This window comes from Macaca fascicularis, chromosome 6, assembly GCF_037993035.2.
Source record: "Macaca fascicularis isolate 582-1 chromosome 6, T2T-MFA8v1.1".
In the NCBI taxonomy this organism is placed as follows: Eukaryota; Metazoa; Chordata; class Mammalia; order Primates; family Cercopithecidae; genus Macaca; species Macaca fascicularis.
Genome location: NC_088380.1, coordinates 111,390,959 through 111,406,548, shown reverse-complemented (window position 1 = coordinate 111,406,548; position 15,590 = coordinate 111,390,959). Strand labels below are relative to the sequence as shown.

General features: G+C 36.7%; 1 long non-coding RNA gene across 1 annotated transcript in view; it reads left to right on the top strand.

Annotated features, from left to right (window-relative positions):
- The window catches only part of LOC135971135 (uncharacterized), a 105,384-nt gene that overhangs the window by 27,192 nt on the left and 62,602 nt on the right, over positions 1-15,590 (top strand). The window lies entirely within an intron of this gene.

Sequence of the window (15,590 nt, the reverse complement as noted above, 5' to 3'; positions counted from 1 at the left end):
GAAAACCTAGGAAATACCATTCTGGATGTTGGCCTTGGCAAAGAAGTTATGACCAAGTTCTTAAAAACAAATTGCAACAAAAACAAAAATTAACAAGTAGGACATAGCTAAACTAAAGAGCTTCAGCACAGCAATAAATAAATTAATTAATTGAAAAAGATCAACAGAGTAAACAGCCTACAGAATGGATAAAATATTCACAAGCCATGTATCCAACAAATGTCTAATATCCAGAACCTATAAGGAATTTAAACAATGCAAAAAGAAAAAAGGCAAGCAACCCCATTAAAAAGTGGACAAAAATCATGAACAGTTATTTCTTGAAAGAAGACATACATGCAGCCCAAAAGTATATGAAAAAATGCTCAGCATCACTAATCATTAGAGAAATGCAAATGAAAACCACAATGAGATACCATCTCACACCAGCCAGATGGATATTATAAAAAATCCAAAACTAACAGAGGCTGGTGAGGCTACAGAGGTGGGAATGTAAATGAGTTCAGCCACTGTGGAAAGCGGTTTGGAGATTTCAACAAACTTAAAACAGAACTACCATTTGACCCAGCAATCCCATTTCACTAAAAAGATGCATAAACTTGTATCATCACAGCTCTATTCACATTGGCATAGACATGGACATAAATGCCCAACAATGGTGGATTGAATAAAGAAATTGTACATATACATGATGGAATACTATGCAGTCATAAAAAGAATATAATTGTATCCTTTGCAGCTACCTGAATACAGCTGGAGGCCATCATCCTAAGTGAATTGACACAGGAACAGAAAACCAAATGCCACATGTTCTCAGTTATAAGTGGGAGTTAAACATTGGGTACTCATGGACATAAAGAGAGGAACAATAGACTCTGGGGACTACAAGAGGGGGAGGGAGGGAGGGAGGAAGGGAGGGAAATAAGGGTCAAAAAACTGTCAGGTACTATGTGACTACTTAGGTGACAGGATCATCTATAGCTTAACCTCAGCATCACACAATATACTCATATAACAAACCTGCACATATACCCTTTGAATCTAAAATAGAAGTTGAAATTTAAAAATCTTGTACTTCATTTTTCTGTTCACCTGTGGATATACTTTTCTTCATGGTTCCAGTACCATTCACCAAAATTGTGCGTATCAAGTACATCATTTCCTCTGAGGTATTAAACCCGATGGTTGATTTTCACTCCTCATTTTTCTCGAAACAATAATAGCATTTGACAAAGCAAATAATTATTATGTCCTTTCCTTAGTTTCCAGAATACAATATAACTTTTGTTTTTGTTCTACTTTTCTGGCCACTTATTTTCAATATGTTCTACTAGGTCCTCCTCATCTCATCCAGCCATTAATTTTGAAATTTCCCAGGGCTTAATACTTGGGATTATGTATATGCCTTTTTATGTATATGCCACCTCTGGATCAGTCTTGATTTTGGCAGGCATGCTCAAGTATTCATTCAAGAGGACTATTTAGAGGCAGGGCTAAGGGGATTACCAATAGATAATGAAGCATGCAGATACCAGCCCTAGCATGAAAGCCTTCCTGGCCTGAAGGCAGGAAATTGTATGAATAGATTCCACAGAGTGCTGGAGCCATGGAAATGGTCAGTGGTGTGCTTAAGGTAGCTCATGCTGGTTAACAAAAGCTGATTGTTAAAATTTCAGGAATTTCGCAAGGCAGTAGATAAATCTTGCTATTATCAAAAATTGCAAAGGAATTATATTGAAAACAAAGGAACAAATATTAGTACTTCATAATTATTTTGCCACAACTTACTACTATCGATGATATTATGAAAATTTATGTCTGCATGGGTGAAATAATACTGTATAGAGAAACACAGGCACAACTAGACCCATGGTGAGGTAGAGACAGAGCTGACAGTGAGGCAATTATTACCCTAAACTTTCTCTCAAGTGTCTGTTTCCTACCAATTCTTCTCGATAACCAAATTCAACTGGAAGCCTCAAATGCGGTCCATAGGCTTTCGCCTCAAGGAGCACAAAGCATAGGAGAGAAGATTGCAATATATCTAAAGAAACAAACAGAGAAGCTTGTTGGTGAGATCATCCTCTCTAGCCTCAAATATACTCTTCTTTAGAGACTCCCAAATTTATGTTTTGGTTCTATGTCATTCTGCTGAACTCCAGATACATATACTGATCTATTTGACATCTACAGTTCATTCTGCTGAACTCCAGATACATATACTGATCTATTTGACATCTACAGATGTCTAATAGAAGTCATTAAATTGTCATATTCATAACTGAATTCTTGATCTTCCAGCCCCAGTCTACCTCCCCATAGCCCCCCTCTCCAGCCCAATCCCAGTCAATGAAATTTATCTTCCTCTTCCTGCTTGGGCCAAAACCCTTGGTGTCATTATTAACAACTCTCTTCTTTTTATACTACAGATCTAGGCAAACAAATAATTTTATCCTTTATATTTTCAAAAATATATTAAGAATCTGATATTTGTGACCAAATTTATGGTTACAAACTACCATCAATCACCCCTCTCCTAGACAATGGCAATAGCTTCCTCTTCTTTCTTTTTCTTCACTAGCCCTCTTTTAGAGTCGTCTTAACTGAACAGCCAGTTAAAATATAAGTCAAATAATGTCACTCTAACTTTGGTAGGCAGAATTTGAAGATGACCCCAAGATTCCTAGCTCTTACCATATGCAGATCTTCTCCCAATAACTCAATCAAACACTAATCTAGGGGATTCGTTGAAGGAGTTTGGCAGGTGTGATTAAGGTCCCAAATCAGTTAAAATTAGATTATCAGGGGTGGGCCTGATTTAATTAGGTAAGCACTTAAAAGGGCCAGCTTCTTCCTCTTAAGAGAAATTTGAAGAGTGAGAGGATTTGATACGTGGAATATTATCAATTTTCAGCTTGGAAGATGAAGGAAGCTGCATGGAAAGGAACGCAGGCAGCCTCTAGCACCTGGAAGCAGAGCCCAACTTAGATCCAACAACAATATGGGACCTCAATCTTATATCCACAGGGACTAAATTTGGGCAATAACCTGAAGAAGCTTATGAATGAATTCATTCCTAGAGCCTGGCCAAAGCCTTGATATCGGTCCTGTGATACCCTGAGCAGCAAACTCAGTCACACCATGCTTCAACTGCTGACCTACAAAATTGTGAAAAAATAATTGAATGATAAATAGGTGTCTCAAGACTCTACGTGTGCAGTAATTTATTAGGTAGCAAAATAATGCTAACATACTAACTTTTTTATTTCTTCTTACAACAGTCAGAGTCAAACTCAGTCTTCCTAAAAACCTACAAGTTCCTTACCCACCTGTTCCTCCCATCCTTAAGGCTCTCATACCTAATCACCTCACCAGTCTTCCCCTTTCCCAAGTGTTTGCAACCAATTTGACTTCTTGCCACTCTTTGATGTTCTATGAACATGCAAGCTTGTTTTAAACTTACACCTTTTTATTCACTTTTTATTATCTAGAATATTCTCCCTGATACATTTGAATGCTTTATTTCTTTACTAACAGTAGGTCTTTTCTAAAGTGCAACCTCTCCAAGAGTCCTTCAGCAGTCTTTCTTGTGAGGTTATGACTCTCTTCCCACCTGCAACACTCTGTATCTCCCTTCATTGCTCTATTTTTATAACATTATCAACGATATAGTATTATGGTGATAATGTATTTACCGCTCATTGATTGGCTTTATGCACTAGAAAAATATTTTCCTGCTTCATCAGGGAATGTATTATTTTCCTAAATGTAGTTATGTATTCTGAATTCCTAGAAAGTATATGGCATATAGAAGGCTAAATAGGTTATGGCAGTGCTAGCTGCATTGGGGATCTACCTTTTAGAATTTCAGTGCCAAATTTCCAAACTTCATCTATTGTTTGAGATCTAGAGGTTCCTTAGGAAACCTTTAGAAATAAAGTTGGTAAGTTATAATTATTGCTAATGAATACTAGAATTGATAAAAATGTAAATAAATTCAGAATTATGCAGATACAACTGTTTCTATAGAGAATATGTCCAATTACTTACTTAAAATATTTGAACTCTAATCAATGAACAACATAAGTTTAACAATTTCAAAGCACTGGGATTCACATATAATATGAGATTGAAATGTATTACAACCAAAGCTAATTGTGGCATAAATTTTACCCTTTAGCACATGTTTTACCACCTTGCTACCTAGCTTTATAGAGGTTTAAAAGGATACAAGGGATCTTTAGATGCATAAATCAATTATTCAATTATTTCTCACTTTTTCCAAATGATTACACTTTTATGTACGGTAATTTTATGTATGTAGATATGTACATGTGTTTTTCTTAAAAATAATTTGACTTCTGGCCGGGCGCGGTGGCTCAAGCCTGTAATCCCAGCACTTTGGGAGGCCAAGACGGGCAGATCACGAGGTCAGGAGATCGAGACCATCCTGGCTAACACAGTGAAACCCCGTCTCTACTAAAAAATACAAAAACTAGCCGGGCCAGGTGGCGGGCGCCTGTAGTCCCAGCTACTCGGGAGGCTGAGGCAGGAGAATGGCATAGACCCGGGAGGCGGAGCTTGCAGTGAGCTGAGATCCGGCCACTGCACTCCAGCCTGGGCGACAGAGCGAGACTCCGTCTCCAAAAAAAAAAAAAAATAAATAAAAATAAAATAAAATAAAATAAAATAATAATTTGACTTCTTTCCTTTATAATATATTTGAGCTAAGCATATTTCATTCCTACACATAAACTGCCCTCTTCAGTTGAATTACTGAATAATTCTATTTATACCAGCATTTCCTCAATAATACCACTTTTGTAAATCTTTAAGAAAAAATGCAAACTTCTAAAATAAAACATACATATGTAATTTATTATATGCAATTAATATTTGTAACAAAAATAAACTGGCTGGGCACGGTGGCTCAGGCCTCTAATCTCAGCACTTTGGGAAACTGAGGTGGGTGGAACATGATGTCAAGAGATCGATACCATCCTGGCCAACATGATGAAACTCTATTTCTACTAAAAATACAAAAATTAGCCAGGAGTGGTGGTCTGCGCCTGTTGTCCCAGCTACCCGAGGGGCTGAAGCAGGAGAATCGCTTGAACCCGGGAGGCGGAGGTTGCAGTGAGTCGAGATTGTGCCACTGCACTCCAGCCTGGTGAGCAAGAGTCCATCTCAAAAAAAAAAAAATTACTTTTATTCATATAATAAATAAATACAGGGTAATGGGGTAATGTGATTTCTATTACTATGATCATTTAAATACTATTCGCAGCTATGCAAAATATCCTTTAAAATGACCCTCTATTGATTTGGTATTTAATAACTGCTCCTACGTTTGTCTTACATGTTAAAGTGGCTAAATTGACATGTATTGCTCCTTCAACTTGTCCGTGTTTTTAAAGCCCCTTGATATGACAAATCAACATTAATCTGTACCTGCCTGGTCTTTTATATAGATCTGTGATTCCATTTTTTCGTGCCTTGTCTCAAAAAATGTTTTTCTATAACTTACAATACATGCTTGTGAGAAAACACTGGGAAATGAATATACATATTTTGATGCCTCTGTGTGGTTCAACCACATTTCTGCTAGACCTAGCAATTTTCAACTTACTGATAGAATGAAAATCTGATGGTCACTTTGTCATGCAGAATGTACTACACAAGCCTGCCCTGGTTCGCTGAAAACACCTACTGAGAAGGTGTGCTGGCTACATTGTAATGGATATAAGAAGGAAGATTCATAAAGAGCAAAGAATTGAAAATAAAAATATCCCTGATTCTATTTCTGGTTTTCCCACCAAATCTCTTATTCTCTCTGTTAGCCTGAGAAGAGTGTCTAACATCTCTGTGATATCAGGAGATTGGATTATCAGAACTTTTAAACTGACAACCTATATTTTTGTTTTGTTTAGTTGACAACTGAGTAATTGTAAAGTAGCCTGGATTTCTAGCTTCTTTTGAAAGAAATGTCAGCAGGTGCCGAGAATCCATGTTCCTATTCTTGCCACGTATGGCAACAGTGTTTGCTCTCAGAAAGGGTTGCTCCGTCCTGTTACCACATCCTAATTCTCTTGAGTGAGAAACATAGAGCCCATTTTTCTTACTTGCTTGCCTCTCTATCTATTTGCAACACATAGACTAAATGATATCTTTGGTCCCTTCATGTTCTAAAATGTTTTGACTTTATGATGATGTATTTTTGTAATCCTACAACGACCTCCTATTTCAGCAAATCACACAGCTGGTATATATCACTCCTTAGGCTTAAACGTTTGTAGTAAGTACTGGCAACTTCCTAAAGCAGAAGGATGTATATTACGAGAATTTGAATATATTTTATTGTGACTAGGTAAGAGGTAGTTTGGTATCGGCAATGAAGGGAGACTGACATGAGGGCCTGGATTAATAGACATAGTTGCTGATTGGTCCAGTAAAGGAGAGAGTCATTACTCACAGTCTAAAGCAGCCTAAACAAGATCTGAATGTAGAAAGCATTCAAGTGAGGGCAGGGGGCATTCTATTGTGATGGAGGCTCTGGCTCCTCAGCTGTGTGCGCCTCAGGCCCACCTTGTATCTGTCAGGAATGTGAATGAGTCGTGGGGTTAAACTGTTATGTGTTGCTTCATTGAAAACTTAGCGTTAATGTTGGCTTTTTAAATGCTAATAAAAACTGTAATTTAGCCTCTGAGATTTATGTAAAATTACTGGCACTTGCCTTTCAGTTTTTGAAGAGACCGGAATTAAGGTTATCTAATTCAATATTTGATCTGTGTTTAGGGTCATGGAAATGAGGAAATTCCAAAGATGATAAATATAGGAATTAAAACAGTGCTTCATAATTGAGAATATTCTTTCTCCCTTCAGTTAAAGCATATATTTGACTCCGGGGGCAGAAAAAAGCGATAGTCCCATTCCATAAGAAGAAACAAAATGTTATTTTGGTTACTAATATAAATGGTTTCCTCTAAATGCGTAAAATAATGCAACTAATGATGTCTAGCATTCATTTCCCACATAACTACTAGACTATTTGAAACATTTAATTCAGAAAATATCATTTCCTTAAATAAAAGCTTATTCTCAGTGTATTTAGAACAATACACACACACACACACACACACACACACACACACAAAGTTCTTTATCATTAACTAAAACCCCATTGATATTTTCCAAAAGGGAAAGGGATGATGGTGGCTTTATGGTCATTTCAAATATTAATAGAACAGCTCTGCATGGTGAAGGATGTTCCTTTGCACCGTTAGAAAGTTCTCATAACTGATTCCTGGGCATTAAATGTCAGCATATCCCCATTTCTTTCCATTCTGACAACCATACATGTCCAAGTGTCTTTTAAGTAGCATGCTACTATACTCCTGTGTTTGTAAACAACTGGAGAGTGGGTGAGAACTGACCCCTGTCAGTCTCTCTGCTCCCATCTTCTATATTCTCTGCCTTGTTTACTGACTTTAGCTTTTTATTTTCCATTCCTCAAAGTCTAAAGTGTTTTATGTGATAAGAGTTTTGCATTGCTTTTCACATGGAAGTCTCATTTTCATCCTTCAACGCTAAGCTAAAATTTCCTTTCCTCAGAGTGGTTTTCACTGACCATTCTTTCTAAGTTTATTCAACTCTTCCTTAGCCCTTACTATGACATCACTCTGTTGATTTCTTCCACTACTTTTAACTCAATAAAAAATGACATATTGACTTACTTGTTTACACACTTACTATCTGCCTCCCTGCCTCAGGATAAAAGCTACATGTGACCAGGTACCCCTTTTTTTCTTTCTAAAAATTATCACCTAAAATGCAGAAAATTATCTTTCTCCTCCTCTATGTACTCTCTCTCTTCTCATAAACTTTATGTATTATTTATATTTTCATCTCTATTTGAAACAAAAGCCAGAGTCATCAGTAGAGAAAGATTTCCTGAAAACCTTACACCCATTTCGAAGAAACAGTGTACTTTTATAGTGCACTCTATAAAGAAACCAATCCTTAAAACTGAAATTCAAGTGTGCTATGGTTTGAACACGTCATCTTGGAAACTCATGCCGAAATTTGATTCCCACTACGATTGTGTTTAAGGTGGGAGGTGATTGGATCATGAAGGCACTTCCCTCATAAATAGATAAAGACATCTCATAGGAGTAAGTGAATTCTCACTCTTGCAGGAATGGATTCATTTTCACAAGAGTGCATTGCTATAAAGTAAGCCCAGCATTTGACATGTGTCTCTTTGCATACTTTCTGCTTTTGTGCAGTAATGCAGCGTGAAGCCCTTACGAGAAGAACAGATGCAGGCACTACGCTTTTGAACTTTCTAATCATCAGAATTTTGGGCTAAATAAACCACTTTATAGGACCTCAGATCCCAGAGGTCCAAATTTGTGTTCCCGCAAACCTAGCCATCAAGGGTTAAAGTGGTCTCAGTCTCTAAGTAAACCTGAAAGGCAGTCTAGGTCATAAGGAATGCAACTCTTAGGTGAGTCCTAGTGCTGAACTAGGTCTGGAGTCAGTGGGCTTGTGGGGAAAATTACATACTAAGATACCAGCTGGGGCACCCAAGGGAGCTCTGGCTTCACCCCTTCTCTAACCCCAGGCTGCACAGCTCAGGACTCCAAAAGCATACCCTTTTGTCCCCTTAAGGAGAGAAGAGGAGAGGGAAGAGTAGGAAGGACTTTGTCTTGCTTCCTGGAACCCGGTTCAGCCATAGCAAGATAGCGCACCTCTCAGAGTCATAAGGCCCCTGTTCTAGGCCCTAGCTCCCAGATAACGTTTCTAGACACACCCCAGGCCAGAAGGAAACCTACTGCCTTAAGGGAAAGGGCCCAGTGCTGGCAGAATTTATCATGTGCTAACTGAAGAGCCCTTGGGCCCTGAATAACCAGTAATGATATCCAGGCATTACATCAGTGGCCTTTGAAGAGCCTGTGAGTTGTGCTGGCTTCAGGTGATACTCAGCACATTACCAGCTGTGGTGACTATGGCAAAAAATTCCTTCTGCTTAGGAAAAGTGGAGGAAAAAGTAAAGGAGACTTTGTCTTGCACTTCAGGTACCAGCACAGCCCCAGGTGGGTAGAGCACCAAGTGGGTTCTTAAGGTTCATGATTCCAGGATTTGACTCATGGATGGCATTTCTGGCCCTGCCCTGGCCCAAAGGGGAGCCCACTGCCCTGAAGGGTGAGTCCCAGGCCAGGCAGCATTCTCAACCAACTGACTTAAAAGCCCTTGGGCTTTAAGAGAAAATCAGTGGTAGTCTGGCAGTACTCATTGTGGCCTGGAGTGAGACTCCTTTGACTTTAGAAGGAGGAGAGAAAAGGGGGAATCACTATATCTTGTGGTTTAACTACCAGCTCAGGCACAGTCCAGTAAAATACCAGGTAGACTCCTAATGTTTTTGACTCTAGTCCCTGACTCCAAGATGGCACCTCTGGAACCACCCAGGGCCTAGGGGAACTTGCTGCCCTGAAGGGAAAGACAGGCCTGGCTGGCTTTGTCATAGGCTCATTACAGAGCCCCAAGAACCTAGAGTAAACATAGGCAGGAGCCAAAGAATGATTACAGCAGGCCTTAGGTAAGACCCAGTGCTGTGCTGGCTTCAGGTCTGACCCAGTGCAGTCATAGTGGTGGTAGCCACAGTGGTGCTTGTGTCACTCACCCCCGGCTTTAGGTGGCTCAGAACAGAGAGACTCTATTTGTTTGGAAGAAAGTTAAGGGAAGATAACAAGAGTCTCTGCCTGGTAATACAGAGAATTCTTCTGGATCTTGTTAATACCAGCACTCTATGAGTCTGTGAGAACCACAGTGTTACTGACTTGTGGTGTCCTCTAAAGCAGATATAGCTTAGATCACAACATCCAAGTCCTTTCAAATACAGAAGACCCTCCCCAAAACAGATGACTACAACAAAGCCCAGACAGTGAACAGTACAATAAATACCTAACCCTTCAATATCCAGACACTCAAAAATATTTACTAGCTTTAACTCCATCCAGGAAAACATGACCTCACCAAATCAACTAAGTAAGCCACCAGGGACCAATCCTGTAGAAACAGAGATATGTGATCTTACAGATAGAGAGAATTCAAAATAGCTGTGTTGAGGAAACTCAAAGAAATTCATGATAACACATAGAGAAAAGAATCATAATTCCATTAGATAAATTTAACAAAGAAATTAAAATAATTTTTAAAAATAAAGTAGAAATTCTGGGTATGAAAAATGCAACTGACATACTGAAAAATGTATCAGAGTTTTTTTCATAGCAGAATGAATCAATCAGATGAGAGAATTAGTGAGCTTGAACACAGGCTATTTGAAAATACACAGTTAGGCCAGGTGCAGTGGCTCACACCTGTAATCCCAGCACTTTGGGAGGCTGAGGCAGGTGGATCACCTGAAGTCAGGAGTTCGAGACTTGCTTGACCAACATGGAGAAACGCCATCTCTACTAAAAGTACAAAATTAGCCAGGAATGGTGGCTCATGCCTATAATCCCAGCTACTCAGGAGACTGAGGCAGGAGAATCACTTCAACCCAGGAGTTGGATGTTGCAGTGAGCCTGGATCATGCCATTGCATTCCAGCCTGGGCAACAAGAGCAAAACTCTGTCTAAAAAAAAAAAAAAAAAAAAAAGAAAGGAAGGAAGGAAGAAAGAAAAAATAAAGAAAAGAAAAAGAAAATACACAGTCAGAGGAAAGAGGAAATAAAAAAAGGAGAATAAAAGAAGCATTCCTAAAGGATCTAGACAACAGCCCCAAAAGGGTGAATCAAGAGTTAATGATCTTAAAAAGGAGGTAGAGGAAGAGACAGTGATAGAAAATTTATTTAAAGAGATAATAGTAGAAAACTTCCCAAACCTAGAGAAATATATCAATATCCAAGTGTAATAAGAACATTATAGAACATCAAGAAAGTTTAACCCAAAGAAAATTGCCCCAAAACATTTAATAATCAGACTCCCAAAGATAAAAAATAAAGTATTCTAAAAATGGCAAGAGAAAAGAAACAAGTAACATACAGTTGGTCTCCAGTACAGCTAGCAGCAGAATTTTCACTGGAAACCTTACAGGCCAGGAGAGAGTGGCATGACATATTTAAAATGCTGAAGGAAAAAAGCTTTTACTCTAGAATATTATATCTGGTGAAAATATCCTTTATTCTTGAAGAAGAAAAAAAGGGCTTTTCCAGACAAAAAAAGCTGAGAGATTTTTATCAACACCAGATCTGTCCCACAAGACATGCTACAGAGAGTACTTCAATCAGAAAGAAAAGGTTGTTAATGAGCAATAAGAAATAATCTGAAGGTATAAAACTTACTGATAACAGTAAACACAGAATATGATAATGTTGTAACTGTGGTGTGTAAACTACTGTATGCTAAGTAGAAAGAAGAAATGATGAACAAATAAAAAATAATAACTATAACAACTTCTCAAGACATAACCAGTACCATAAGATATAAATAAAAATAACAAAAAGTTTAAGAGTGGGGGTTGAAGTTAAAGTGAAGAGTTTTCTTTTTGCTTGTTTGTTTATGCAAACAGTGCAAAGTTGTTATAACATTAAATAATGAATTATTAGATAGTATTTTCAAGTCTCATGGTAATCTTAAACCAAAAAACATACAATGAATACACACAAGAAAATAAAAAAACAAGAAACTAAATCATATCACCTGAGAAAATAACCTTCACTAAAGGAAGACATGAAGGAAAGGAAGAAAGAAGAGAAAGCTCCAAAATAATAAGAAGGTAAACCAAAAACAATGTCAGTAGTAAGTTCTTACTTACTAATAATAATATTGAATGTAAATGGACTAAACTCTCCAGTCAAAATACATAGTGACTGAATGGATTAAAAAAAAAACATCCATTGATCTGTTTGATCTGTTGCCTACAAGATACACAATTCACGTATAAAGACACATAGACTAAAAAAAAAAAAAAAAAAAAAGGATGGAAAAAGATATTCAATGGCAACCAAAAAAGAGCAGGAGTTAACTATACTTACATCAAACAAAATAGATTTCAAGACAAAAGCTAAAAGAAGACACAAAGAAGGTCACTATATAATAATAAATGAGTCAGTTAAGCAAGAGGATATAACAATTTTAAATATATGTGCACCCAACAGTGAAGTATACAGATATATAAAGCAAACATTATTAGAGCTAAAGAGAGAGATAGACTCCAATACAATAATAACTGGAGACTTCAACACCCCACTTTCAACATTGGACAGATCTTCCAGACAGAAAATAAACAAAGAAACATTTCACTTAATCTGCACTATAGACCAAGTAGATCTGATAAATATTTACAGGACATTTAATTCAACAGAAACAGAGCACACATTCTTTCCTAAGCACGTTAAACATTCTAAACATTCTCAAGGATAGACCATAAGAGGTCAAAAAACAAGGTTTGAAAACATTAAAAAAAATGAAGTAGTATCAGCATCTTTTCTGACAACAATGGAATAAAACTAGAAATTAATAACAAGAGGAATTTTGGAAATTATACAAACACATGAAAGTTAAACAATATGCTCCTGAATTACTAGTACATCAATGAAGAAATCAAGAAGGAAATTGAAAAGCTTATTGAAACAAATAATAATGGAAACACAAAATACCAAAACCTATGGGATATAGCAAAAGCAGTACTAAGAGGGACATTTATAGCTATAAGTGACTACACGAAAAAAGAAAACTTTAAATACACAATCTAAGAATGCATTGTAAAGAACTATAAAAGCAAGAGCAAGTCAAACTGAAAATCAGTAGGAAAAATAAATGATGATGATGAGAGTAGAAATAAATGAAATTGAAATAAAAGATATGAAAGATCAATAAAACAAAATTTGCCTTTTGGAAACTTAAACAAAATTGATAAACATTTAGCAAGACTAAGAAAAAAGGGAGAAGATACAAATAAAATGAAAATGAAAATGGAGACCTTGCAACTGATGCTGCAGTAATTAAAATGATCATTAGTGGCTACTGTGTGCAACTATATGCCAATAAACTGGAAAATCTACAAGAATTGTACAAATTTCTAGACACATACAACTATTAAGGTTGAACCAGGAAGGTTGGTCATGGTGGCTCACACCTGTAATCCTAGTGCTTTGGGAGGGCAAAGCAGGTGAATCATTTGAGGTCAGGAGTTTGAGACCAGCATAACCAACATGACAAAACCCCATCTCTACTAAAAATACAAAAATTAGCGAAGTGTGGTGGCATGCACCTGTAGTCCTAGCTACTCAGGAGCCTGGGGCACAAAAGTCACTTGAGCCTGGGAAGTGGAGGTTTCAGAGAGTCTAGATCACACCACTGCACTCCAGGCTGGGTGACAAGAGCAAGACCCTGTCTCAAAAAAAAAAAAAAAAAAAAAAAAAAAAAAAAAAAATATATATATATATATATATATATATATATATATATATATACACACCAGGAAGAAATCCAAAACCTGAACACACCAATAACAGGTAACCAGATTGAAACCATAATAAAAAGTCTCCCACTTAAGAAAAGCCCTGGACCCAAAGCCTTCACTGCTGAATTCTATATAACATTTGAAGTAGAACTAATACCAACCCTACACAAAGTATTCTGAAAAATAGAGGACGAGAGAATACTTCCAAACTCATCCTATGAGACTGCTGTTATCCTGATATCAAAACCAAACACAGATACATCAAAAAAAAAAATAAAACTAAAGGCCCAAATCTCTGATGAATATTGATGCAAAAATCCTCAACAAAATACTAGCAAACCATATTCAAACAATAAATTAGAAAAATCATCCATCATGACAAAGCAGGATTTATCCATGGGATGCAAGGATGTTTTGACATATGTAAATCAAGCAATGTAATACATCATATCAGCAGAATGAAGGATAAACACTATGTGATAATCTCAACTGATGTTGAAAAACATTTGATACAGTTCAACATCCCTTCATGATAAAAACCCTCAAAACTGGGGATAGAAGGAACATACCTCAACATAATAAAAACCATATGTGGCAGACCAAAAACTAGTATCAATGAATGAGGAAAAACTGAAAGCTTTTCCTCTAAGATCTGGAACACAACAAAAATACCCTGTCACCACTGTTATTCAACATAGTACTGGAAGCCCTCACTAGATCAATCAGATAAGAGAAAGACATAAAGTGCATCCCAATTAGAAAGAAAAAAGTCAAATTATCCCTATTTGCTAATGCTATAATCTTATATTTGGAAAAACCTAAAGACTCCACCTAAACTATTAGAAATTATAAACAAATTCAGCAAAATTGCAAAATACAAAATCACCATTCAAAAATCAATGGTATTTCTCTATGCCAACAGTGAACAATGCAAAAGAAGAATTTTAAAAAGCAATCCAATTTAAAATAGCCAAACATAAAATTAAATGCTTAGGAATTAATTTAATTAGGAAGTGGAAGATCTGTATGATAAAAGCTGTAAAACACTGATGAAAGAAATTGAAGAAGACATCAAAAATAGAAAAATATTCCATGTTTATGGATTAGAAGAATCAATATTGTTAAAATGTCCATTCTACCCAGAGCAACTTACAGACTCAATGCAATCTCTAGAAAAATGCCAATGACAGTCTTCACAGAAATAGAAAAAAAAAAAAAAATCTTAATATTTATACAAAAACCTCAGTAGGCCTAGAATAGCCAAAGCTGTCCTAAGCAAAAACTCAACTAGGGGAATCCCATTCTCTCACTTCATATTATACTGCAGAGCCACAGTAACCAAAACATCATGGTACTGGCATAACAGACATATAGATAAATGGAACAGAATGGAGACCTAGAAACAAATGCACACACCTACGGTGAGCTCATTTTCAACAAGGTGTCAAGAACATGACAGGGGAAAAGGCAGTCTTTTCAATAAATGGTGCTGGGAGAACTGAATATCCATATGAAGAAGAATTAAATTAGACCCCTATCTCTTGCCACATACAAAAATCCAATCAAAATGAATTAAAGACTTAAATCTAAGACTTCAAACCATGAAACTATTACAATAAAACCCTGGAGAAAAGTCTCTAGGCCATTGTTCTGGGGCAAAAATTTTCCCACCAATACCCCACAAGCATAGGAACCAAAACAAAAATGGACAAATAGGATTATATCAAGTTAAAAAAGCTTCTGCACACCAAAGGATATAATCAATAAACTGAGAAGACAACCCACAGAATGGGAGAAAATATTTGCAAACTACCCATCTGACAAAGGATTAATAACTGAAATATACAAGGAGATCAAACAATTCTATAGAAAAAAAAATCCAATAAAAATATGCACAAATATTTGAATAGATCTTTTTCTAAAGAACATGAATGGCAAACAGGCATATGAAAAGGTGCTCAACATCATTAATCATCAGAGATAGGCAAACCAAAACTACAATGAGATATCATCTCACCCCATTTAAAATGACTTATATCCAAAAGACAGGCAATAACAAATTCTGGAGAGGATGCAGAGAAAAGGCAACCATGGTACTTTGATGGCAGGAATTTACATTGATG